General features: G+C 29.8%; 1 long non-coding RNA gene across 1 annotated transcript in view; it reads left to right on the plus strand.

Annotated features, from left to right (window-relative positions):
- Positions 1-8072: 8072 nt before the first annotated feature.
- Positions 8073-27721, plus strand: part of LOC135960869 (uncharacterized) — a 64008-nt gene continuing 44359 nt past the window's right edge. Inside the window, exon 1 of the long non-coding RNA XR_010576588.1 lies at positions 8073-8318. This is a non-coding gene — a long non-coding RNA (uncharacterized LOC135960869). The remainder of the gene's footprint in view (positions 8319-27721) is intronic.

A 27721-nucleotide genomic window follows, 5' to 3' on the forward strand; every position in this document is an offset into this window, starting at 1 on the left:
AAATACCCAAAATTTTTATTACCATATTAGACAAAGATGTTCAACGATGGTCAAAATCATGTATAAGACGAACTCCATGCTTTTCTTGCAACAAAACTTTAGTTTGCCATATTTGTGTTTATCAATCGATTTATTAAATATTTTGCAACACTTACGTACGCGGTTAATAACATCACTTATATACATATATTTTAAGATCATGACCTTCATCTATTTCAATGTAATCATTATAAATGTCATCCTCAATATCACTTTCAAAATCACATTCTCCATCACATTCAACTCCACTTTAATCTAAGTTAGTATTTTTATTACACTCTGCTACAAAATGACACTTTTTGTCAGAACTTGAAAAGCGACTTAATGAGGGTTGTAGGCCTAGGTGAAGACATACTAAAACCGTTTTCAAAGATTTTGAAACACCCTCAAAATTTTGAGATATTTTGAAAAAACTGTTTTAGGGTAGGTCGTAGTACTTTAGTACCTCTAACTCACACATTTTTAGACCGATTTAAAAATTTTGAACAATCATGGATAGACAAAGAATTAGGCTTACATAAAATGTAAGCATAGAATGTATATCGAAAAAAGTTCGAAAAAATTTACCTTGTAAATTCTAAATTTTCCAAATATTTTTTTTCTACAGTTTTTTGTTTTTTTTTATTCATATGCGCTGGGGGAGAAAATACTAAAAATGGTGTTAATTAAAAGTTGAATAACTTTTACAATGTTAATCCGATTTGAATAATTAAAACTATGTTTTATTAAGAATTAAATTTCCTATATACGTTGGTATATAGAAATGCGACTAAAATCAAAAAAGTTGATAAATTTTTTTTTTTTTAGATATTCTTAAGAAAAACAATACTTATAACTTACAACTGTATAAAAAACCGTACGCAATTTTAAAGCGTAATTAGTTTTCTTTCCAAACCCGTTAACTAATTTAAAGTCGGACAAAAACTGACTGAGTTACAGATTGATAAGTTGACGAACATCACTGAAAACGGGTTTTTCAGAAAATCTTCTGAATTTGAGGGTGTTTTGGAAATTTTTTGGCACAATTTGTAATATACTCAGCAAGACCTATAACCCACGCTAGGTCGTTTTCCAAGTTTTTTTCCATAGTAGCACCGTGTTATTAATTGCGAAGTATTACGCCAGCTAAATAACAAATATTTTATTCCGTACCTTTTATTTTCATTGGTTCAAGTCCTAAGTTAAAAATTTTGAAAGATTTGTTTTTAGAATTGTAACTTCTTGCAGTAATATTTATATATTTATAGAAGGAGCTATTGGAACACTCATCTACAGTGATCGAAAGTCCCTTTGTTTTTAGTTATTTGTCGAATTTCAGAAACAATACAATTTTTGTGAGTCATTATTACTTATTTAAATTTGAAATTATGAGAAATTTTAAGCTATTTAATAAATTTAAATATATATGAACATTTATTTGTTTTATTCGATTATTCTACATAAAATTGTTCGAATTATTCGTTATTCGAAAATGGCCATTTTGTAAATTGTTCGAATAATTATTCGTAAGAAATTATTCGATTAATCGAACGATCATTAGTCGAATAAATACCCTAATAAATACCCTTGTCACTCATGGTAAAGGGTTTAAAAATTATAAATAATTTTTGGATAAAATCAAAAAAAAAACATGAAAGCACAACAATCTAAAATTTATCAGATTGAAATATTGACTTAGGTTTCGCTGAAATCGGCTTTTGAATTGTTGGCCTCCGATCACTACTTCTATGTTAGTTCCTTTCGAACGCCTTGGTTTAAAATAATAATTTTAGAATTTAATAATTAAGTGAGGATCTACGACAAATTGTAAAAAGAAAGATAGTGAAATTAAAGTTGACATGTTTTCGTTCGCCACATCAATTTGTTGCAGTCTAATAATGTCTAACATACATGTAGACTAACATTTACAAAAATATAAATTCATTCACTCTGTAACCATGTTTTTATTTCATTTGTATTTAAATTCCATTCTATTGCTGTTCACCAATCAAGAAATTCGATTAAAAATATATGTACATATTGAATATTGAAAGGAAATTCAATTTCTAGCTGTGTGATCAAGTTATGTGTTGTCTATTACAGGAGGTGTTTATACATATATTTTTATTTTATTACGTTTGTAAATTTCAAGGTGAATTATGAATACGAGTATATTAAAGTAAAATAAATTGCTTTTAAATTCATTGTTTTAGAAATTTTTAAAACAAATAAACCTTAAATCTATTTAAGGCAGTTTTAATTGATTTACAAGTGTAAAAAAGTATCAACAACATACTCATGTTTATTTTTCTAAATTCCTTAATTTCTTTCCTCAATAAATTATAATCATATGTCTACCTTCATACAATTTTAAAACAGCTACCATTAGAAGACAAATAGTACAAAGGAACATTGATATCAAACACCAAAATATTGCATTCGATGACAGAAACATATCACGAACTTATGCATTGTTTATTTAGTATTCTATTATTTTTCTAATATTTTTTAACTTAATTTATTTATTGAAAATAACGATGGGCATTTACTCTGGTAATACAGTTGATGTGAACTCTGACAGCGCCTACAATATACTCTCTCACTAACAACTCGCTGTTACTATTTATAAACACAGCTTCATCTTCTAGAAGTTTCATGAATAATCTAATGAAAAAACTCGAATGTTCTTTTTGCACAATTTGTTTATCACCTAGAGCTTACTGTTGTCATACTTATAAACAATGCTAATAACAGGCTATCATTTTTACTTCTTAATCAACATTTCCTAAAATCCTTTCTTAGTGGAACTTTTTGGCTGGAGAAACTCCAGCCTACCACTAGCACGCTATCAATTATATTTATAAACTTCTTTATTAAATACTTATACTTCTAGTTAATAAATACTTACTTGCAATTTATAACTTTATTTTCCACTACCCATTTAGTTACAAAACTTAACTATGATTAAATCTAAACATTAATTAAGTGCTTGCGGCGGAAACACCAAGCGACAGCGAAAACTTTAAATTACAAAAATACTGAGATTTTGAAAATATGTATGTAGTAACACGCGAACTTTAACGCACAAATTGTGGTGAAGAAACAAAGAAAAACTAAATAGAAAGTAAAAAAAAACAATTTAAAACTGTGAATGTTTAGTAAACATGCAACAGACTGAATTTGTGAAATAAATAAAGGATTACAGGGGAATTACAAAGTGAAATCTAAAATTAGAAAACTACTGTTTTTAGACGTTGAACTCTCAGTTCAATTGGTTGGTACTCTACAGAAAGGGAAATTTTCAGGGTGACAATAATAGTTCATATGTATTAAAATAAATATGTAAACATATCGAACTAAAATTTATAGAAATATAATTGCCCAATTCACAATTGATGTCGTAGTGTTGTAGCGTTGTATGTCATAAATATTTTTCAAACAAATTTTTCGAAACAAAACATTAATAAAAAAATTACGACATACAACGATACAACGCTACGACACCAATTTTGAATTGGGCAAATGAAAACTAAGATTCGTTCGACAAGTTAAATTGGATTTAGATCTGTTCCATACGATATTATCATTAGTTGGTCATACTGTACGTATTAGTAATATTTATATGCAAAATTTTATATAAAGTATACTTGTATGTCAATATTTGTATACCCAATTATGAACCGATCCTCACAAAAGTTGGTTGAAATATTTATTTATTTCATAGACAACTTGTTTAGAAAGGAACCTAATGCCGAACGTAATGGAAACCCACTTGAGATCTCTACACCGGAATCAATTGAACAAAATTGCGATATGGTATTGGCTGATCGGAAATTGAAAGTTCTACAGTTTGTGAAAGCCATAGACATCTCATACGGCTCTGTGGTTTCAATTTTGAATGATCACTTGGGTATGAGAAAGTTTTACGCAAGATGGCTGCCGTTTTTGCTCAAAGGGTACACACATGTGCAGTTTCAAAAGCAAAAATCCATGAATTAGGCTACGAAATGTCAATCTTCCGCCCTATTTTCCGGACTTTGCACCGAGTGACCTAAAGCAATGTCTCGGCGGAAAGAGATTTGACTCCAACGATGAAATCATCTCACAAATAAAATTAAATTTAAAGTTTTTGGAAAGAATAAAAAATTGGAGAATCGTTGGACAAAAATAAAATAATTTCCTATCCAAAAACCTGTGTTTCATTCAAAAAGGCACAGATTTTTCTACGCCTTTCAGGTGCCTACTTATGGATTAGCAAATTTGAAATTTGTGGAAAATTCAATTTTATGGGAAGTAAAAAAAAATATTTTTTAGAATTTTTGTTTTTTTATGTTTTTTAAAGGCATTTATGATTTAAAATTATTCCAGAAAAGATTAAAAACAATTTTTTTTTTTGAAAAAAATGTTTGGTTGGTTTTTCGCGGTTCTATGTCATTTTTGGAACCATTTCCTATTTTCAATATCCAACAAACTTTATCAAAAGAGAATATTTCAGCAAGCTAGCTCCTTTCGTTTTCAACCGACAGACAAACGGGTGGACATAGCTATCGTCTTAGAATATTATAAGGACCCTGCATATATATACTTTTTGGTTCTACGATTAATATTTCCATATTTAATTTGGTTGCTGAGCCAATTTCAGGATATTTTTGCATCTGAAAATAACATTTTCATGAGGAATATTTTTTTTTGAAAACAAATGTTTTTTTTAATTATGTAGCATAAGATATGCATCAAAAATCAATCAACATTTGTACAATCTAAATTTCAATAGATACTTTACCATTTTCCATCTTCCTACATATGGATTCTGAACCAAAAGAACTGCTCATCTTTCGATGCCAAGAACGAATCAAGCTAATATCGGATACTCTGTTCCAAACTGAAGTATGTCCCAAAGAGAGTGTTCTGGAAAGATCGAAACAAATAGTACTTGGACGGGCACGGTCTGGACTATAAATCGGGTGAGGCACAACTTCCCAACCACTTCATTCTAAATACTTACACAGTACAACATTTTTCAGTTCATTGCTTTGGGACTCAATTCTGACAATTGCACGTGAAAGTAGCCCCAAAAATAAGAACTTCTGCATCATTAGTTTTGTCAAGTTGATCACATAGAAAAAGTGATAAAAATCCACCTTGAGGAAAAAAAATTCGTATGGCCATTAAATTAATACGGCAGCCAACTTGACAAAACTAATGATGCAGAAGTTCTTATTTTTGGGGCTACTTTCACGTGCAATTGTCAGAATTGAGTCCCAAAATCATGTGTTGTACTGTGTTATGAAAAGGTATTGCAATATGTTTCATGTCTGGTTTCTGGGCATTTGTCGGCCAATGCTCACTTCAAACGAATCAGTTGCATTCGGTACAGGTTTCCTGTGATGTTCTGGTTAGATTTCAGCAGCTTATAATAGAGAATACAGAGAATTTCCTTAGCGCCATGGATATTTGGCTTTGATGTTGATTCTACCGGTTATTTGAGCTTCACATACGTTCTCTTACGCCTCGAGTTATCGTAATGTATCCATTTGTCATCGCAAGTAATGATTCGGTGCAAAAATTATTTTCTTTTATAGCGTCCAAGCTTCATTTCGGACATGCAAAATCGTCTTTCAAGGTCTTTCGGCTTCAATTCGTATGGTATTCAATTTCACTGCTTTTGCATGAATCTTGCTGCTCGCAGACATTTTGAAATTGCCGCTTGAGTAGCTCCCAATGATTTTGCAATCTCTTGTTGAAAATTTTACAATAATTTTCATAGATTAATGCCTCCAGTTCTTGGTCTTCAAACCTTTTTGGCTGGCCTGGGAGATGTTAGTCTTCCGTGTCAAAATCACCATTTTTGAACCTTACAGACCTTACGATGGAACACATTCACCATAAGCTTTGGTGAGCAATCGGTGTGTTTCAGCTGCACAAGTAATGATTTCGTTCAAGAATGGTTTTCTTTTATAGCGTTCAAGCAGCATTTCAGACATGCAAAATCGTCTTTCAAGGTTTCAATTCATATGGTACCCAATTTCCCTGCATTTTTATGAATACTGCTGCTCGCAATTTGGTGGTTGAATAGCTCCCAATGAATTTGCAAGCTCATGTTGAGTTTGACAACAATACTCCATGGAGTGCCTCCAATTCTTGGTCTTCAAATATTTTTGGCTGGCCTGGGAGAGAAAAGAACTCCAAAGGGTATGTGTTCACTGAATCGTAACACCCAATGTCTAAAACTTTTGTTTCTTCTGTCCGCTTGGGTGGATGCCATGTTTATTGCTAATATATTGGAAACACACCTTTTGCACTAACCAAACTAGTGTATGATTATTATTTTTTCACTTTAAAGGCGTAAAATGTCGCGTTCTTTACCGTGGAAATACCCATATCTAACATATTGAAACAGTATTTTGGCTCGTCAAATAGGGTCTTCGGAATGTAGATTTCAAACAACTTTGGTTTTTCATTATCTATATCCATAAAGTCCCAGAGTATAGGGTAGCAAAAGAAATTACTAATGAAATGACACACTTAACACTCTTAGTGAAGGGTATAGAAAGCATAAATTCCAAAGTTTATTTTACACGAAAGTGGTTTCTTTATTACAATGCCCCACAAACAAACACATACTTAGTCAGCAAGGATTTAAGCATAAGAATAATGCAGTGATACGAACGAATATTTAAAAATTTGTAGTAAGAAAAAGGAAATCTGCAAAGAAAAAAGTGAAAAAAACACGAATGTGGCAAAAAGTACTTAATATGTAGTATAAGAACTGACCTATTAGCCGAATTTGTGGTATATTCCTAGAAATAACGGAAAACTAAGTAAATAAATAAATAAAACTTAACAGAAATTGAGCACGAGAGAGAGAGAACAAGGGAGAATTGCGAGTAAAGCAAAAAAAATTATAGAGCAAAACAAGAAATAATTGAAAGTATAAGAGTATTTTTTGTTGGTGTGTAGATGTGTTGTGTTCAATTGTTTTGGGAAAAATTGTGGAAAATTGTGTTTTATGTTTTACGCATGTTTTTGTTGGGATTTTCATTTTCTTTTCCCTTTTCTTGTTGTTCTTATTTTTGCTGTATGACTGTTGCTTGTTCTTGTGGGTGAGTGTGTATTATTATTTTCTGTTTAATACACTCCAGCTGTTGCACATTTTGTTACAGCAAAAGTGTGTGTTAGATGAGTTTGTATAGAGTATGTAATATCCAGCAGCTAGATTATTTGCCAAGGCAAACTATATTTGATGAGGTACCCATCCAGTATGAAACGAGTATTCACTGTGTTTGGTGGTGTCCGGTTTACTCAGTGAGAAAAAAACAACTAAAAAGAAAAAAAAATCGAAATTAAAAAAAAAATCCTTGTTTAAATTGAAACAAAATGAAAAAAAAGAAAAATTTTAGTCTTTGAAAAAAGAGAAATAAAAAAATTATTTGAATAAATAATTTAAAGGGCGATTTTGTAAATAATTTTGAAAAAAAAAATATGTTAAAAAAAAGTATAACAAAATAAAATAATATTAAATATTTAATACAAATTTGAAGAATAAATTACACCTGTTTAATAAAATAAAAATTTAAAGAAAAATTCAAAAAGTTTATTAAAAAATTTAAGAAATATTACAAAAAATATAGTTTTTACAAAGTGTTAATGTGTTTAAGAGAAAATTTTGAATAATTTTAAGCCAAAAAATCAGCTAAATCCACGTTTTAATTCAAATTTCATTGTGGGTCCAGTTATTTTTTATTTTTTGAGAAGTGAAAGTGTGAGGTTTATTTTTACAACAAAAAAGCTGTTGTTTTTGTTGTATACTAGTTTTTGTCTCACAACTACATACAACAACAATAAACAACCACAACTAGCTACAACGATAACGGTCACGACAACGGTTTAACGGTGCGTATACGTGTTGTTTAACTTTCATTTTACATTTATTTTTGTTGCTCTTGGTCTTGCTCTTGCTAGTGTTGTTGTTGGTTTTTGTTTGTTTTGTGTTTCCTCTTTTACTGTTTTTGCAATCGTTTCACTTTCATTTCGGTTCGATTCAGTTCGGTTCGCTTCGCTTCGTGTCGCTGTTAACTTTTATTTTCGTAAATGATTCTCCCCAGCTTCTTCTTGTTCCTCTACAAAAGCAGCAGCATTAAAAATAATAAAAAGAAAAACAACATAAATGTTTGTTTGTATGTGTGTTGAAACATAAAAAAGAGTGTGTGTGTATATATATGTGGATATTTTCAACGATTTTTATGGCTGTAAGGATTTCTACAACTACAAAATTTGAACGTGGAAAAATAGAATAAAATGTAGGTATATATGCTTTCACTTCTACTTAAACATTCAACAATTTGCTGTATTATTTTTTTTTTCTGTAAAACTACACCACAAGTTTCAATTTAGTTTGTTTTTTTACACGTTCTATTTTTGTATTTTTTTCTTTTCAAAAAGTTTGTGTATTTAAGCTTAATTAAAGAGTAGCCCAGTGTTTAATGAAACTGCATAAAATGTGAAAAATAAGTTTAGAATTTTATTTAGTTTCTTTTTTAGTTTTTTTTTAACTACTCGTATTGCCTTTTAATTATCGATATATCTTTTTGACATTACAGTCTGTAAATTGTTATTTATATTTTTTTAAGGTGCGCATTGTGTTTTACATATTATTCTCTGCTGGATACAAATTTGTGTCTACTTGAAATGACAGCTGAAATATTAGATAAAATCTTATTGACATTAAAGGACAGAATGGAGTTTGTAATTTAAGAAACAAATTTTTTTTAATTTGGATTAATTATACCCTGTTTTGTATATGAGTGGTATTACCTTTTATACATGAATGATATACATACATCGATATATCCACAATAAACCAATTAAAATTGCTGTTTTAAATCGAAAATTGGCACACAAATTGCTGATATACATATAAGCAAAAACCGCAACTACCTCGAATTGTCCCCCAATTATTTCAATAAATTTGTTCACTATAATTTTTTTTGCACTAAATTACCGTAATAATTAAATTTTCCTCAAATACTCTCTGTTGATAAGGTTTGTTTGGTATTAAAATTAAGCAATATCGATCTATGATTTCAGCTAGCCCCCTTACAAATTAATTATGCGACAATCCGGATAAAATTTTGCACAAATTAGTTCTAGGTCCTCCGAAATATGGCGAAAAATACTTGAAAATAATTAATATCGTGAGTTTTATATACTAACTTTTGTAAGGAACGGTTCATAATTGATCCTACCCCACATATAACCCCTATATAAGACAAATATTTTATTGTTAATAAATAAAAAAAAAATACAGCCGAATATAACAATCTTACTTGTTTTAAAAAATTTCTTTCTGCCAACAAAATTTTTTTAAAAACTATAGTTATTCCGTAATTTCACTTTTTAAAAATATGGCGTTTTACACAAAGATTAATATTGGAAACTGTTCTGTCAAATAGCTAACTCAGTTATCAAAAACCTAAGTGTTTAGAATGTATTAGTAAAAAAACTACAAATACACGCTTGTATGTATGATTATTTTTAGTAATTTTTTTGTCATAATAGATATTTTTTTTTTTAACAAACACAAACTGCGAAGCTTTTTGCTTGTCTGCAGAAACACCCACTATCGTCTAGTCTATCGGGGCACCCAAAGACCTTTGCAATGGCATATGTAAGTCGGACCGGCAATGGGTAAAATATTTTTTTCCGAATTATTTTCCTAATAAATTAAAAACAAATTTTTTTTAAATTAAAAAATAATTTTAAAAAATTAAATTAAAAAAATGTTTTGGCATAAATTTTTTTTTGCTAAAAATTTTTTTTTTTAAATTTTGTTTACCTAAAAATATTTAAATGTTTTATTTTAAAGTATATATAAAAATATACAAGAAACTTCGAAGTGTCTCAGCAAAATATGTTGAGATTATTTTACGCTTTCAAAAATTCATTTAAATAATTTTTAATCGATGGTTTTGTGGCCCTTTGTTCCCAATAGAAACCATAGGACATGTATATGGGGGATTTCATGTCAAGTAAAATAACTTTGCATCTAATTTTGAGGAGACTGGACAAAAAATAAAAAAAAAAATTAAATCATCAAAATTTGGGCTTCAAAATTTAGCACCTTGTAACCAGATGATGATTGATAACGCATATGTCATTATTACCCCTCCATATCGGTTGAGTATTTCATTCGTAAACTCTAAATTCAAAAGTTCAAATTTGCGGAAAAAAGGAAAACAATTATGTTTGTTTCAATAATTTTTTTTTTATATTTTTTTACTTTAGGAAATTATAACTATTAATGATATAGACTTAGGATTCTGAAATATTGCAATTTTGTTGCTAGTAGTGAAATAATCGACAATTAATTTCGGTTTCATAGCCCTTACAAAATAGTGTTTTGCCCATATATTTTTAAATATAATAAATTTAAGCGTTTTCAAGCATTCAAGATTACAGAGAGAAATTATACTCCAGTTTTTATCCAATTTTTGTATTTTATGTCTTATTAGAACGACAATTACGTACACATATCGATTCTTTTAAATTAAATTGCAAAAGTAATAACTTAATGGCAAAATTTTTACAAAAACTGAAAAAATTGCATTTTTTCCACTTGTAAATGCACTACAAAACTAAATCGCAAGTCGGCACGGGTTGCAATCATGATAGAAAGACAAAATTTCATATTTAACTATAGTTTTATATATATAAAAAAATTAGAGTGTATGCGTTCCGAAATTCCAAAAAAAAATTTTTTGGGACACTCTACAACCACACCTTCAAATTATATTATTTTTATATTTTTTTGGAATTTTTTCGCACAGTCAGTGTCAAGATTTGCTTAAATTTAATAACAAAAATACGATTGTAATGTTGGATTGAATAAAAAAACTCTCTGTGATAAATATTCAATTAATAAATGACCAATTTCAAAATCTATAAAGACAGGTACTGTAAAAATTCAAAATTTGGTAGGAAGACCTCGTAAAACTACTCCAAGACAAGATCATTTTATAGCAAGAGATTATCAATAATCTAAAATTGCAAACTAGTTCTCGAACGGTTATTCGCAAAGCAAATTATTCAAGTTTTGATTGCTATCGCTGGCGAAAATACTTCATATTTCTAAAAAAATCATCTGCTCGTATACAATTGGCCAAAGAATATATGAACTGGTCCAGACAGTAACGGAATACTCTTCTTTTTTCGGACGAATCCAAGTAAGACGCAGTGATGGTAGAACATTTGTAAGACGTTCGAAGAGACTGGATCCCAATTACACAAAAAAAGATAGTCAAGTTTGGTGGTGGCAATATTATGGCTGGGGTCTAATTCATATCATAACTAGTAAGAGAGCTATATTCGGCTGTGCCGAATCTTATATACCCTTCACCAAATTATACTTCAAAATAAAAAATTTAAATATTTTTAGGTGAACAAATTAGTTTTTTTTATTTTTTTCATTTTTTGGAAAAAAAAATTTTTGAATTGTTTTTTTTAAATTTAAAAATTTTTTTTTTAAATAAATTTTTTTTTTTAAATTTTAAAAAAATTTGTATTGTTTTTTAATTTTTTTTTGGTGAAAAAAATTCGGGTTAAAAAATATTTTTTCCGATTTTGACCCATTGTAGGTCCAATTTACTATGGTCTTATATACGTCGTTGCAAAGGTCTTTGAAATATGTATCTATCATTAGATATCTATATTGTCTATATTAATGGCTTAGTAATCCAGATACAGGTCAAAGATAAGTAAAAAATCGAGGTTTTCCTGGTTTTTTCCTCATATCTCAGCCATTTGTGGATTTGGATCCCAAAGATGTCAGGGGTCTTCAGAAAATTGATTTCCGCAAAAGGACAGACAGACAGACGGACATGGCTTAATCGACTCCGCTATCTATAAGGATCCAGAATATATATACTTTATAGGGTCGGAAATGAAAAATGTAGAAATTACAAACGTAATGACAAACTTATATATACCCTTCTCACGAAGGTGAAGGGTATAAAAAAAGCTATGAGTGGAATCGAATACAGATCCGTTATTTTGGATATGGGTTGTACCGAGTGGTTAAAATTCCATGAGGTACGTATTTTGAAGTGTCCTGGCTAATCACCAGATCTGATTGCCATATAAAACCTATGGGAAATTATAGTTCTCAAAATACGGACTTCAAATTATTCCACTGCTAAATGTTTCCTATCGTGTTTTAAACAGACAGACGGACGGACGGTAATATTCGGTTGTCTTAGAATCTTATGATTACCCATATTTCGATATGTTACAAATTTTTTTTGATGGTGGGTATAAAAATCAAGGGATATCCAATCAAATAGTGATTCACTAAATATATTTCAAACATTTTTAAAAAAAATAACCAGTGAATTTTGTACGGAGTCTTTCAAGTTAGTCTTTGCAGTTCCCATGTCTAATATTCATTAAGAATTTAAAAAATTATCGTTTATTCTCTTACACAGAAAAAACAATTTCTTAAACCGTTTCAATTCAAATACATATATATCACATATTGAACTGTGATTTCAATTCAAACATTTATCCCATATTGAACTGGTTTCAATTATTTCATAATTAAATCAAGTATTCATGTGCTCAAAAACAAAATTTTCTGATATTTTCTATTGAATTTTGAGTTTTGAGTTTGATAATTTTGACAATTGAATATACAATTTTCGTTATTAGTTGAATTTTAAATACAAAAATTATTGAATAGATAATTTTCGTAATTGAAAACACATTTTTGTTATTTTTTGTTTTTTCAATTACGAAAATTATCTATTCAATAATTTTTCTATTTAAAGTTCAACCCATAGGGTAACATAGAGACGAGACATAATTGTCAAAAACCTAAGTCTGTTGTCAAAAACCTAACTCTTGCAACAACAAAATACATGATATTCAATGTATTTTGTTGTTGTTTGAGACATATGATTTGTTGTATTTTGTTTGACAAATCGGAGTGTCTCGTCTCTATGTATAATTCTCTATGGTTCAACCAATAACGAAAATTGTGTATTTAATTGTCAAAATTATCAAATTCAAAACTCAAAATTCAATAGAAAATATCAGAAAATTTTGTTTTTGAGCACATGAATACTTGATTTAATTATGAAATAATTGAAACCAATTCAATATGGGATAAATGTTTGAATTGAAATATAATTTTTTCTGTGTACACTACTGCTTCTAAGAAGCGCTAATATCGAAGTGCACGAAAAACTATATTGTTCTTAAGGTATTTGAACAAATTTAAATTTTTTACACACAAAAATATAATAGTATTTAAAGTCCAAAGTATTTCTTTGCATAGAGCATAATGAAGCACTTAATCATTCAAACAACGTCCTCAGATTTATTTGGTGATTGTATTAAATGTTTATTTTGTAGAATATTATACTTTGCATTTTTATTTTTAATATTCTTCTTGTACTTATTCTCTATTTAAACTATTGAAAACTATTTATTTATTGCTTTTTTTTAACAAAGTATTGCAGCACAAACATAATTTGAATAGAAAATTTAAATTGTGCAATAAGCGATTTCTAAGATAAATATTGTATTTATTTCCTTTTTGTGAAATAATGCTTTTATTGCAAGATTTTATTTATTTTTTTTTTTACTTTTTATACATTAAATTTTCGTTCAATCTGCTTTAGGCCATTTGATATGACAAACCTTGGCCAACTTATCGTTAGTCAACGAAGGAAAAGGCAAAAAAAAAACTAATAGTGTTTGTATGAGTGTTAAGGGTGTAAGCATATTTTTTTTGCTCAAGGATGTAACGAATTTAAGGCACACTTTAAACTTTTTAAAATTGAAATGCTTTTTAAAGTATAAACCAAATATATATTTTATTGATGAGTCCATACCGGGGCAGAAAATGTATAATAATGTCTGCCAAGTGTCTAAATTATTATTATTTTTAATTATTGTTGAAATTTTAAACCAGACCAAATAAGAGTTTCAAACTGTGAGCTTTTTATTTAAAAAATTTAAATTAAATTTTTCCTTAACATTTATGAATAGCACGTGTAGAATATTTCAAAATATTCTCACATTTATGCTAGCGTCCAGAGACCTTACAAAACTGATTATTTTTATGCTTTCATTTTTTTATTAGTTTTTTTTTCAAAGTTCATTTTTGCAAATGAAATAATAAAAAAAAGCCTCAAATGTTTCCTCAAAATTAAACAAGTGCTACATGGTAATATTTTCATTTACTACTTTTTTCTTGTTTATTTTATTTTTCTTTTATTATATTCTGTCTTTTATTATTCTTTCTTTTATCTTTGTTTATGTTTAAAACAGCAAATTATCTTTAACTGTTTTCATTCTGCTGCATTTTCCACACTCTTCTCCAGTGTCCGCTACTCGGAACTGAAGATGATTCTTATTCATACAATATTTTGTTTTGTTTGTCTTGCTAAAATTGTATATTTTTTTTCACTTTGAAATTTTTGTGGCTGTTTGTCAGTTTTTTTTAATAGAAATTTCATCCCCAAAGAAGTAGATTAGAACTGTGGGACTAAACTAGGTAAAATATAGACTTCGTTGGAAAATACTACCTTTTTTGTTGAAATTTTTCATGATCATTTCGCAAATTTCTGCTTCAATTTACGGTTGATGGCTTTTAGGCAGCTAATTGACTTCAAATAACTCCATTAAAGAAGTCCAATGCTGTTAAATCGCAGGATCAAGGGCATCAATTCTGATCACCTACACGAAAGAGTTCACGACCAGAAAATGTGTCTTGCTCTAGTTGAATTGTTTAACGAGCCGTATGTCATATTACACCGTCTTATTGAAATGTCATCAACATCAATATAATCCAATTTATGCAGAAAGAACTCTGTTATCATATCACAATATCGAGCAGCAGTAACAGTCACAGCTTGATCAGCATTATTCGGAGAATTATGATCTAATAATGCCTCTAGCTCAAAATCCGCACTAAACAGTGAATGCATTTGTTGTTCGACACTGGCATTTTTATTCTCTCAATTTTTTGACATCATTTGTTCTTATAAGAGATATATAAGATCAAATAATCATTAACTGAAAAAGTGGTTACGTATTTTTTAGTCATTAGAACATTTTAAAATTGTCTCCTTAAAATTGAATATCCTTAGAAGTTTTTAACAAAATATAATTTTCCTGTTTCAAATAAAATTTGTTGTGCTTCTATCACACAGAGAAAACAATTTTAGTAATGATAACCAAACGTATTGCTAATAAAGTGAAAAATTGTAGTTGATGTGACAAAAGTCTGTTGAGAGTATCGAAAAATTCTATGAATACAATCGAATCATTCGATGAGCAACAAATCACAACGAACCTGTTTTATCTGTGCGAAAATAACACTGTAACTTTAAGAATAAAACACAAAACAGAAATTCCCGAAATTTCACGACAAAATTTTTCAGCAAATTTTAAACAAAATATTAGTTGTATGACTTAATAATCCGGGATTTAGTTATGATTTAGAAGGTTACATATCTGCCATTTATTCTCACTTAGTTATTGAACATTATAGTGTAATCAACAAATTTTTTTTGCTTCGAAAATGTCGAATTTTGTATTAACAAAGCGTCATATGCGGGAAGTTTTGCTTTACTTCTTTAATTTAAGAAAAAAGTGCCGCTGATGCCCATAAATTGCTCACCGATACTAATGGTGAAGGTGTTCCATCGGTTACAATGTGCGAGATATGGTGTATGCGGTTCAGAAGTGGGTAATTTTGACACGGAAGAGAAATATCGCCCTGAACAGCCAAAAAAGTTGATGACCAAGAATTGGAGGCATTACTCCATGCAGATTGTTGTGAAACTCAACAAGAGCTTTCAAAATTATTGGAAGCTACTCAAGCAGCAATTTCCAAATGTTTGTGAGCAGCATGCTTCAGGGAAATTGGGGGTGCCAGCCGAGAGACCTTGAAATACGATTTTACATGTATGAAATGATGCTTGAACGCTATAAAAGGAAATTATTTTTGCAGCGAATAATTACCAGCGATGAAAAATGGATCCATTACGATAACCCGAAGCGTAAGAGATCGTATGTGAAGTCCGGCAAACCAGCCGAATCGACAACAAAGCCAAATATCCATAGCGCTAAGGTAATTCAATGTATTTGGTGGGGCAAAAAGGCAGTTGAAATCTAGCCAGGCCATCACAGGGAATATTTACCAAACGCAACTGATTCGAGCAACTGATATGATCTGCTGAAATCTGGCCAGAAATTGAACTGAACTCAACAGATTCGTTTGAAGTGAACATTTGCAGAAAACCGTCGTCATCGCAACACTAGGTCGCATGTAGCAATACCTGTTAAAAACAGGCCTCACTCGCCTTATAGTCCAGACCTTGCCCCCTCTGACTACTCTTTGTTTCGATCAATGCCGAACGCTCTCTCTGGGATACGCTTCACTTTAGAACAGAGTACCCGAAATTGGCTTGATTCGTTCTTGGGCTCAAAAAGATGATCACTTCAGATCAGTACAAAAGTTTGCCAGAAGGATGGGAAAAGGTCATATCTAAAAAATACTTTGAATAAATTTGTATTGTACAAATGTTTCAAAATAAAAGAAAAATTTTTAAAAAAATCCCGCATATTTAAATCAATATATTTTAGCAAATTATTCGAATAATATTTTCTATGCATTTTCGTTCGAATAATCGCGGAAATTTTAAATCAAATAATTAAAAAAATGTATGCTTTTATTCTATCAAAAAAAAAAAATATCGAATAGTGTGAAAATATAGGCGTATTTGGATGAAACTTACAAAAGAAATTCAATAGACTTAGAAATAACATTGTTAACGAAAACAATTAAGAGCGCTATACATCCTTCAAAATAAAAATTTAAAATATTTTTTGGTAAACAAAATAATTTTTTTTTTCAAAATTGGAAAAAACATTTTTTTCGAAATTGTTTTTTAAAATTTTTTTTGTCAACATTTTTTTTTTTTTAATTTATTAATGAAAAAATTTGAGGACAAAAAAATTTGTTTGGTGAAAAAGAAAATTCGGTTTAAAAAATATTTTTCCCGATTTTGACCTATTGTAGGTCCAACTAACTATAGCCTTATATACATCGTTGCAATGAACTTTGAAATATCTATCATTAGATATCCATATTGTCTATATTATTGACTTAGTAATCCAGATATAGATTAGAAATAGGCCGAAAATCGATGTTATCCTGGTTTTTTCCTTATATCTCAGACATTTGTGGGCAGATTTTCTCGATTTTAAATAGCAGTCGAGCCAGAAGAATTAATGTATCAATCATGTTGTAAGTTATTTGGGGCTACGGAAAGTTCATTTGAATATACAAACGGACATGGCTACATATATCGACTCCGCTAGTAGGGTATTCATTCGACTAATGATCGTTCGATTAATCGAATAATTTCATACGAATAATTATTCGAACAATTTAAAAATGGCCATTTTCGAATAACGAATAATTCGAACAATTTTATGTAGAATAATCGAATAAAACGAATAAATGTTCATATATATTTAAATTTATTAATATGCTTAAAATTTTTCATAATTTCAAATTTAAATAAGTAATAATGACTCACAAAAATTGTATTGTTTCTGAAATTCGACAAATAACTAAAGACAAAGGGACTTTCGATCACTGTAGATGAGTGTTCCGATAGCTTATTCTATAAATATATAAATATTACTGCAAGAAGCTACAATTCTAAAAACAAATCTTTCAAAATTGTTAACTTAGGACTTGAACCAATGAAAATAAAAGGTATGGAATAAAATATTTGTTATTTAGCTGGTGAAATAGTAGAAGAATCGCAATTAATAATCAAAATTTTTACTTAGATTAAAGTAGAGTTGAATGTGATGGAGAATGTGATTTTGAAACGGTCGTCGAAAGCGATATTGAGGATGACATTTATAATGATTACATTGAAATAGATGAAGGCCATGATCTTAAAATATATGTATATAAGTGATGACCGCGTACGTAAGTGTTGCAAAATATTTAATAAATCGAATGATAAACACAAATATTGCAAACTAACGCTTTGTTGCAAGAAAAGCAAGGAGTTTATCTTATACATGATTTTGAATATCATTGCACATCTTTGTCTAACATGGTAATAAACTTTTTGCGTATTTGTAAATGCGTCAATCATGCACTGCCTGACTTCAAATTATCCACGTTCACTGACAATGATATCAAACTATGGACAGATTCCCTTTATTGTGTATTTCCCCAAAACCACTTTATTAAGCAAAGATTCGGCCACGTTAATAGAGCTTGATGTATAATACAATTTGTTATAAATAATTCAGAAATAGTGAATAATTAATTTACTCAATTTAAAAACCGAATTAATGAATGGCATATAAAAGTTCTTAATTCGTTTATATGTATTTGAATTCAGGATCATGTCCAACTAGATCAAATTTTTTAAAGCATAGCTCCAAAACGGAAACTAAAGGGTTTGCTAGTCAATTGTATTGTAGATTTTTCGGGAGTTAATCTGATCAGAATATTTCTGTTGAAAATTTAATGATGGACTTTGTTTTCGAATGTTTTTTTAACATTATCAATAGTTGAATTGTTAACTTTAACGTTATTTTTTGTTTTTCTTTAACAATAAAATTTTAAAAAACCGACATCAAAACTTCATTCTTTACTTTTTTTAAAAAAAATTAAATTATTCGAATAATTTGATTAATTTTAAACGTGTGATCGATTTATTCGAACAAGTTAAAATCTCTTATTCGAACAAGAGAAAAATCGAATAATTCGAATACCCTAGTGTCTATTAACCGATGTTGAAAAAGCTGAATTTTTCAGGAATAAGTAAGGTCAAAATTACAGAGATATTGTTGCGAATTCATTACATAATTTTGAACTGATGGGTGTAAATATGTCCTTCAAAATTCACTTTTTACATTCTCATGTGGATTTTTTTCCCGGAAAACCTCGGACACATGAGTGACGAACAGTGAGAGAGTTTTCATCAAGATTTGAAGTTTTTCGAGAGGAAATGTCAAGGTTTTTGGGATCAGAATATGCTAGGAGACTACTGTTGGAGTGTCGTGAGGGAGACAAATTAAAATAATTATAAAAAAGAGGACTAAAACACTTCACTTTCAATTTTTTTTGTCCTAATTTAATGTAAATTTTTATATGTTTCGTTTTTAATAAATATCTCAAAAGTTTGAGGTCCTAGATTTTTTTTAATATTTTTTCCGAAGTTAGAAGATCTAAATACACAAATCCCCATATGTTTAAATTCATGAGCAAAAACCTTGTAAACTAGAGTTATTTAAATAATATTTTCTATGCGTATTTGAATAAAATAATTAAAAAATTGTAAACTTTTATTTGATTAGAAAAAAGCTCGAATAATTGATAGCACTAGTTTGTAAATATAGGCGAATTTGGATGACGAAAACAAGTAAGAGCGCTATATTCGGCTGTAGCGAATCTTATATACCCTTTAATAAATCATACTTTAAGATAAAAATTTAAAATATTTTTAGGTAAACTAAATTAAACTTTTTTTTAAAATTTTTAAAAATTATTTTTTTTCCAATTTTTTTTAATTATTAGTGAAAAAAATTGATGACAAAATATTTTTTTTAAGTGAAAAAAAAAAAATCGGATTACAAAGTATTTTTCCAGATTTTGACCCATTGTGGGTCCCACTTACTATAGCCTTATATACATACGTCGTTGTAATGGACTTTGAAATATGTATAATTTGTTATATCCATATTGTCTATATTAATGACTTAGTAATGCAGATATAGATCAAAAATAGGCCACAAATTGAGGCTGTCCCGGTATTTTCTTTATCAGTCATTTGTGAGCAGATTTTCTAGATTTTAAATATTAACCGAGTCGGAAGAATTCCCGATATATTAATGTATCAATCATGTTTGTATGTTATTTGGTCGATACGGAAAGTCGGACAGCCGGACATGGCTATATCGACTTCGCTATCTATAACGATCCAGAATATATGTATATACTTTTGGGGTAGCAAATGAAGCAAACTTATATATACCCTTATCACTTTTATGCCATTTGAACCAATATGACTCTTAAACAAATGTTGGACAATTTTGATAATGGCTGATAAGGAATTTTGGAAAAATTTTATGAACACAGAGTATTTGTGGAAAATTTCAGCCAGCTAGCACCTTTCGTTTGGGCCCTATCGTATTTTCAACAGACAGACGGACGCACATAGCTAGATCGTTTTTGAATCTTATGAGGACTAGGGTTTTTAATTTCCCGACCTTTTGTGATTCCCGGGAATCGGAAATTTTTGTTTACATTCCCGGGTACCCGGCTATTCCCGAAATATATAATGATACTGTAAATTAGGAATATTATAGCCAAATTTTATATAAAAACTTAGTGTTATAATTATTAAATATCAGAGCTTCGAATTAATTAATAAAATTTGAGCTTAATTCCCTAAAATCTTAATCCTTAATTAAAAAATGTCAGCTTTTCATTCCATAAATCCATTCCTAATATTTAATTTTTTAGATTCATTCCAAAGCCTTTGTTTAAACTGAATTAATTTAAAAGTTAATTAATAACAGAATTTATTCAAACTTTGAATGATTAAATTTTTGTTAAATCAAATCATTTACAAAATTAATTGAAAAAATTGTCTTAAACCTTTTTGTACTAGATTTTAATTGAAGACAAATTTAATCATTTCATAAACTTTTGAAGCTATTTTGTTATGGATTTAAAGAAGAAATTTGAAGAAATTAGAATGATTCAATAAAAAATAAATTCTATAAATAATGAATTCTCTTTTTAAATTTTCATACGAAAAACCCCAAATAAATAATAATAAGCTATCTATTATTGCCAAGATATAAGCAAAAAACTGTTAAAAATTGTTCACTTTTTTTTGGTGAAAAAAACAGAGTTCGAACTTGTTTTATATGTATTTTCATCAGTTTTTAATTCCCGGGATTCCCGGCCAAAATTCCCGGAAAATTTGTACCGGGAATTCCCGGGATAAAAACCCTAATGAGGACCCATGATACGAGTATATGGCTCTGCTATGAATATTTCGATATGTTACTAAAGGAATGACAAAATCAATATCCCCACATTATTTTTAATGGTGGGTATAAAATTGTATATTGTTAGATATGAAATTGTGTGAAATTTTAATAGTTTTTTTTACTCATAACCTTTTCAAAACAGCCCCACTGTGTCACATTCAAATAAGACTAAGAAAACTTTGTTGTTTTTTCATTTTCAACCTGGTTTATGGTTTTTTGTTTAAAATTAACCGTTTACATAGCTTGATGTTTTTCTTGGTTTAAAGTTCTCTGCTACTCACAAACCCAACCACCCCTCTCTTCAACAGTAACAGCAATATGAACTTTTAACCACTAGTTGTTGTGTTTGTTGTATGTACATTGTTCATACATTTGTATGGATGTATGTCAGTACGTGAATGTCAAATTATGTAGGTGTGTGCAAGAAAACGAAATAAAAAAAAACTTAAGGGAAAGAAGGAAATGTGTGTGTTTGTATTTCACTAAGTGAATTAGATGTTTTTGAATGCGAGTGAGTGTTTATTTGAGTGAATGTAAGAGTGCGTGTGTTTAGGCGTTTGTATGTGAGTGATCGGGGGATGTGTGTGAGAATAAGGATGAGAATTTACAAGTGTGTTCATTTTCATTTAATGTTAAATTCAAGATATTCTTAAGGCAGTAAGAAGTGTACATTAGACAGTAGGGTGGTCCTTATAAAATTGTTCTCCGTCATCTAAAACCAAATACTATAAGTTTTAACAAAATCGGATAACTTTTATTCATAACAGGAAGTCTCATTGAAATAAAAAATCTGACTTCATTAGGAACTGAACAGCAATTGTTAATATATAATTCGGGATTTTTTCAAATGTGTAGCTTTTGAAACATCTGTACAATACAAATTTATTCAAAGTATTGGTCATTGTTACCTAAAGACCTGCTCATCTTTTGAGGTCAGGAACGAATTAAGCCAATATCGGATACTTTGTTCTAAAGTGAAGCGTATCACAGAGCGAGCATTCTGCATCGATCGAAACAAATTTTAGTCGGACAGGGCTCGGTCTGGACTATAAAGCGGATGAGGCAAAACCTCCCAACCACTTCATTATAAATAGATTTTAAAAGATATTCCAACATGTGGTCGAGAGTTGTGATGGTTGAATATTACAGTTTCATGTCTGGCTGCGTATTATGAGCGTTTTTCGCCAAAAGCTCGCTTCTAGGGAATCAGTCGCGTTCGTTACACGTTTCATGTGATCGCCAGATTTCACCAGCTTATAACAGATATGATACTTTGACTTTCACCAAATACAGAGAATTACCTTAGCGCCATGGATATTTGGCTTGTTGGACGGTCTTCAAGTTCGCTTTCTTACGCTTCGGGTTATCGTAATTGATTAGTTTTTCATCGCAAGTACTGATTCGGTGCAAAAATGATTTCTTTTACAGCTTTCAAACATCATTTCGGACATGCAAAAGCGTATATCAGGGTATTTCGGCTTCAATTCGTATGGTACCCAATTTCCCTGCATTTCGATAAATCCTGCTGCTCGCAATTGAAATTTCTGATTGAGTAGCTCGTAAGTGCAAGCTCTTGATGAGTTTTATTACAATCTTCATGTAATGCCTCCAATTCTTGGTCTACAAATGTTTTTGGCTGGCTTGGCGATTTTTTTCATCGTGTCAAATTCATCAAATCTGAAGCGAACAAACCATCTCTTGCACATTGAAACTAGGGCTGCCGAACGGGACTGGGTTTTACAAATCCCTGGATTCGTTATTTTTCTGTATTTCGGGATTTTACTTAAACGTCGAAAACGTCTAAATCATCAAATTCAAAATCCCGTGATTTTTTTCACAAATCTCGGGATTCGGGAAATCGGGATTGGCATCCCTAATTGAAACCGATGAAACACATTCACCGTAATCGGCACTTTTCATCAAATTAAAGAAGTAAAAACTTCGCTTTGTTGGTACAGAATTCAATATTTTTGAAGCATAAAAACTTTGTTGTTTACACTTTAATGTTCAATAACTAAATGAGAGATATGTACCCTTCAAAGTAACAAATAGATGACATCTCAAGCTATAAGGGCCCATGGGGTTTCATATCAAAAAAATAAAAATTTCGTTTAAAAACTAAAATTTGGGATTCGAGAATTTTTATACAACCTCGATTTATGGCCTATTTTTATACCCTACACCACCATAGTGGGGAGGCTATTATGCGTTTGTGTAGATGTTTGTAACGCCCAAAAATATTAGTCTAACACCCACCTTAAAGTATACCGATCGACTTTGAATCACTTTCTGAGTCGATTAAGCGATGTCTGTCCGTCCGTCCGTCTGGTCGGCTGGCTGACTGTCCATGTAAACCTTGTGCGCAGAGTACAGGTCGCAATTTTGAAGATATTTCGATGAAATTTGGTACATATTATTGTTTCGGCCAAGCCTATTGAAACTGGCTGAAATCGGTCCATTATTTCACCTAGTCCCCATAAAAATGTCCTTCCGAAATTGGACTTTATCGGTCATAAATGTTTAATTTATAAATGTATCTCCACAAATTGCGCTCCAAATAAGTTTTATATATACGAAATTCATGTCACCAAATTTTGTTACGATCGGCCCATAATTAGTCATAGTTCCCGTATAGACCCGCTTCCGAAAATCACTTTAACGTGCATAAATTGCTTAAAAATGTTGGTATACTCACAAAATTCAACATAGTAAACTTTCATATAGACCAGCGAAATGCAATGAGCTCTCAAATGAGCTCTCTTGTTTTTATTTTCACATGTACGATAGCACACACATTGTATAAAAACAGTCAGTCTCGCATGAGCATTGATAGAAGCAGGTTGTGTTACGCTTTTATGCTTGTTTATTTCATTATTTCAGCTATTTGTTTTTGTTTTTGCCAGAGAATAATTCTCAACTCATACAACTACAATATCTAAAAACTGTAGTGGTGTGAGTTTGCATTTCGCTGATATAGACACAAATCACAAGACCTAATTTCGTGGTGATCGGTCCATAATTGGTCATAGCCCCCATATAAGGCCCACTTCAGAAAATCACTCAAAAATATAAATTATTGAAATTTTAAAAGAAAAATGTTTTTGCTCTTTTACTTAGTGTAGGGTATTATATGGTCGGGCTTGACCGACCATAATTTCTTACTTGTTTTTATCTAAATCTGGATTACTAAGTCATTTATATAGACAATATGGATATCTAATGATAGATATTACAAAGTTTCTCAATATTTTTCTTGTTTTTTTCACATATAAATTTAATAAAAATAATTTTGAAAAAAAATTTGAAATTTTTTTTTTTTTTAAATTTTAAAAAAAAATTTAATTTTGTTTACCTTAAAATATTTAAAATTTGTATTTCAAAATATAATTTGGTGTAGGGTATGGAAAAAATTGATATTTTGACCCAAAACTGGAAACTTCAAATAAAATGTGCTGATTTTATTGGATTTGGTTTCAGCATTTGGTTTATAGATGACGAAGAACAATTATGGTAGCATCGAGGGCCACCCTAGTATACATACAGAGTAATGCAAATTTGTATGTTCAAAAATATTTATATTTTTTTGTATAAAATTAGAAGTATATTGAAGTTGAAGCTATAAAAATAAACACTCAAACATACAGTTACAAAAAAATACTTATGCATACATATTTAATTTCATATACAAATCAATGGTCCTGGCAGGAAATATTTGCTGTTTTTTGAGAAAGTTTGTCATTTTGTGAGGCAAATATGTATATGAAATGAAATAAAAACAAAAAAACAACCAAATTTGAATATTAAAAATCGATAATGAATTCGTGTGTGTGTTCCTTTTTGTAGGAAGTTGACTTAAAGACTTAAATAATCAAGCGGAAGATAAATAATTTAAATTTTCCATGTGAGAAGTTACAGTGTCAGGCAAAAGAGAAATATTGTTACGAAATTGCATTATTAAATTGAATTGAAAGGTCTGTAAAGGCAGCTTGCAACATTTATCATGTTTATAATCATTTCCATTAGTATCTACTCTACTTATAAACAATGTTGATAAAATGCTGTTATTAACATTGTTTATAAGTATGACAGCATTAACAGTGAAGCAGCTTTAAAAGCTCTAGTTGATCATTGTGAAATTATAACACTCTAGTTTTTCGGATAGATTATTCATGAAGCTTCTAGAAGATGTCGCTGTGTATGTAAATAGTAACAGCGAGTTGTTAGTGAGTTAGTGTATCATATTCGCTGTTATATTACCAGTGCACTGTGGTTTAGAAACTTTTTTTTTGGAAATAATTCGGTATCTTGGGAACTATTAGAGATATTGCTACAAAATTTCACATGGTAGGAGCTGAGGTGTTTACGAGTTGATTTACGTTTGTTCAGCTTCCTTGCGGCAATGGGTGCCAGTGCGTAGCACAGAGGGATGGCTTCATACATTTTTTGACAAAATTATAAATTATAAAAAAATAAAATTTTATCAAAACGACCACGCCCAACGCCCACTGCCCATACAGTCCAAATGGATTTTTTCGCATAAAATTTTTCCTATCCAAGTCAAAGTCCAGAAATTTGGTACATATATTTTCTGAAACAAAACAAGAACGTATGCCGAGTTTCAATAAAATCGGCCATGCCCACCGCATACCGCCCATGCAATCCAAATGCAATACATTTTTGTATAAAAATTATAAGGAATGGTCGTAGAGCATTGAAATTTGACACCGAGAATTATATGGACTAAATTAAGAAAAAAATAAATTTATCAAAATCAACCACGCCCAACGCCCACTGCTCATACAATCCAAATTGATTTTTTCGCATAAAATTTTTCCTATCCAAGTAAAAGTCTAGAAATTTGGCACATATATTTTTTGAAACAAAAGAAGAACGCATGCCAAGGTTCAATAAAATCGGCCATGCCCACCGCTCACGAAACCCATACATAGATTAGAATTTTTTTGATATTTCGTTTATTATTCGACAAAAAATTTTAAGTTTTCATCCTGTTCCGAAAACTTCCGAAAACTATTTCTTCTTTTAATCGAAACAAGACACTCCCAACTTTCATTTTATTAAAGAAACAGCTTGGGGGAAAGTGGGGCTACATTTTTTTTTTATAAATTTTTGCTAACAAGCTTGCATGGACTTTACTTCAATTTTTTAAAAATAAATTAAAAATTTTTCTTAAAACTATAAGTGTACATTTCATCTTTAAACATTTCTCTACAAAACTGCATCATTTGATTTTTAAAATTTAGTGTTTGAAAAATTGACTTTTTGACACCAAAATCCCTTATTAAAAAAATCGCCAAAAATCCATTTATGATCCGAATGATCTGAAATTTTGAATGTAAATGGTGTAAATGGTTGAGCAGAACAAAAACTATGCTTACAAGTGTAGGTTATTTCTATTAGTTGAAGAGATATTCAGGTTTATTGATTTATTTTTTTTTAATTTTGCTCGATATTTTTATGGTTTTTTAGATATGGCGGGCCTACGGAGGGTCGAAATTTACTTTTAAAATATCAGCTATATTGTCGATAAAATTATAAATAAAATGAAAACAACTTGCTAACAGTTATCTCTTTCCTATAAAAAGTTATACGCATCCAAAGTTGGAACTTGTAAAAAGGGCCGTATTTTTTACGTTTTTTCCCAAAAAGGCCTATATATTTTTTCTTTTGTAGAAAAAAATTTCTTCGGGATTATATACAATTTTTATATTATCCAGAAAGATAACTTAATGCAAAAGCGTGTAAAGAAAAATTTGGCTCCCTTAAGCGGACATACCCCCACCCCCAGTGCTATCCAAACTTGGCCAATTTTAATAGAAAAATTTCGGTTTGAGTAAAAAAGGCAAAGCACCGATCCAAGAAAAAGCTTCATATTTGTATAACCCCATATGTTTCTTAAATACCTACTAAGTATTTTTACTAGCATACAGTAAATAACTTTACAGTAGGCACTTTTCTAAAAAAACTCAGTTTTTGGAACACATTTTCCCCATTTTAGGAATTTCAGTATTTGAAAATAAAAAAATTCAAAAATTGTAATGCCATTGATTTAAGGACATTTGAGTCTATATTGGTTGCAAATTTTGTTATGTTATCTTTAATTGTTAAAATTTTACATTAATTCAAATTTTATATTTTTTTTCGTGGAAAATCACCATATGATTTTTTTTTAGTTTTTTTAGGTAAATGAAGTCCCAAAATTGTATAAAATTATTTAATTTTACTAAAATATCAATCCACAAGTCATAATGTTTTCAACAATATCAAATACTTATACAAAAAGCCTTCATTTACTCCTCAGAAGTTCCACAAACCATGGCCCCTTTGAAAAATTTGTACGTTTTTTCATAATGTTTTTAACTTGAAAAATTTAATTATTTTTCAAAAAATGGCTTGAATTTATGTTACCTTTTTACTGGAGAATGCTATTGAAATCAAGTGTAATACAACTGTAATTAAAGACTTGAATTACACTTAAATTACACTTGAATTATACTTGAATTAGACTTGAATTACACTTGAATTGGACTTGAATTCCAGTGAAAATTTTTATTGGGCAGTGACTGTTGTGTAGATCTCAATA

The sequence above is a fragment of the Calliphora vicina genome, chromosome 5 (genome assembly GCF_958450345.1).
Source record: "Calliphora vicina chromosome 5, idCalVici1.1, whole genome shotgun sequence".
NCBI classification, from domain to species: Eukaryota; Metazoa; Arthropoda; class Insecta; order Diptera; family Calliphoridae; genus Calliphora; species Calliphora vicina.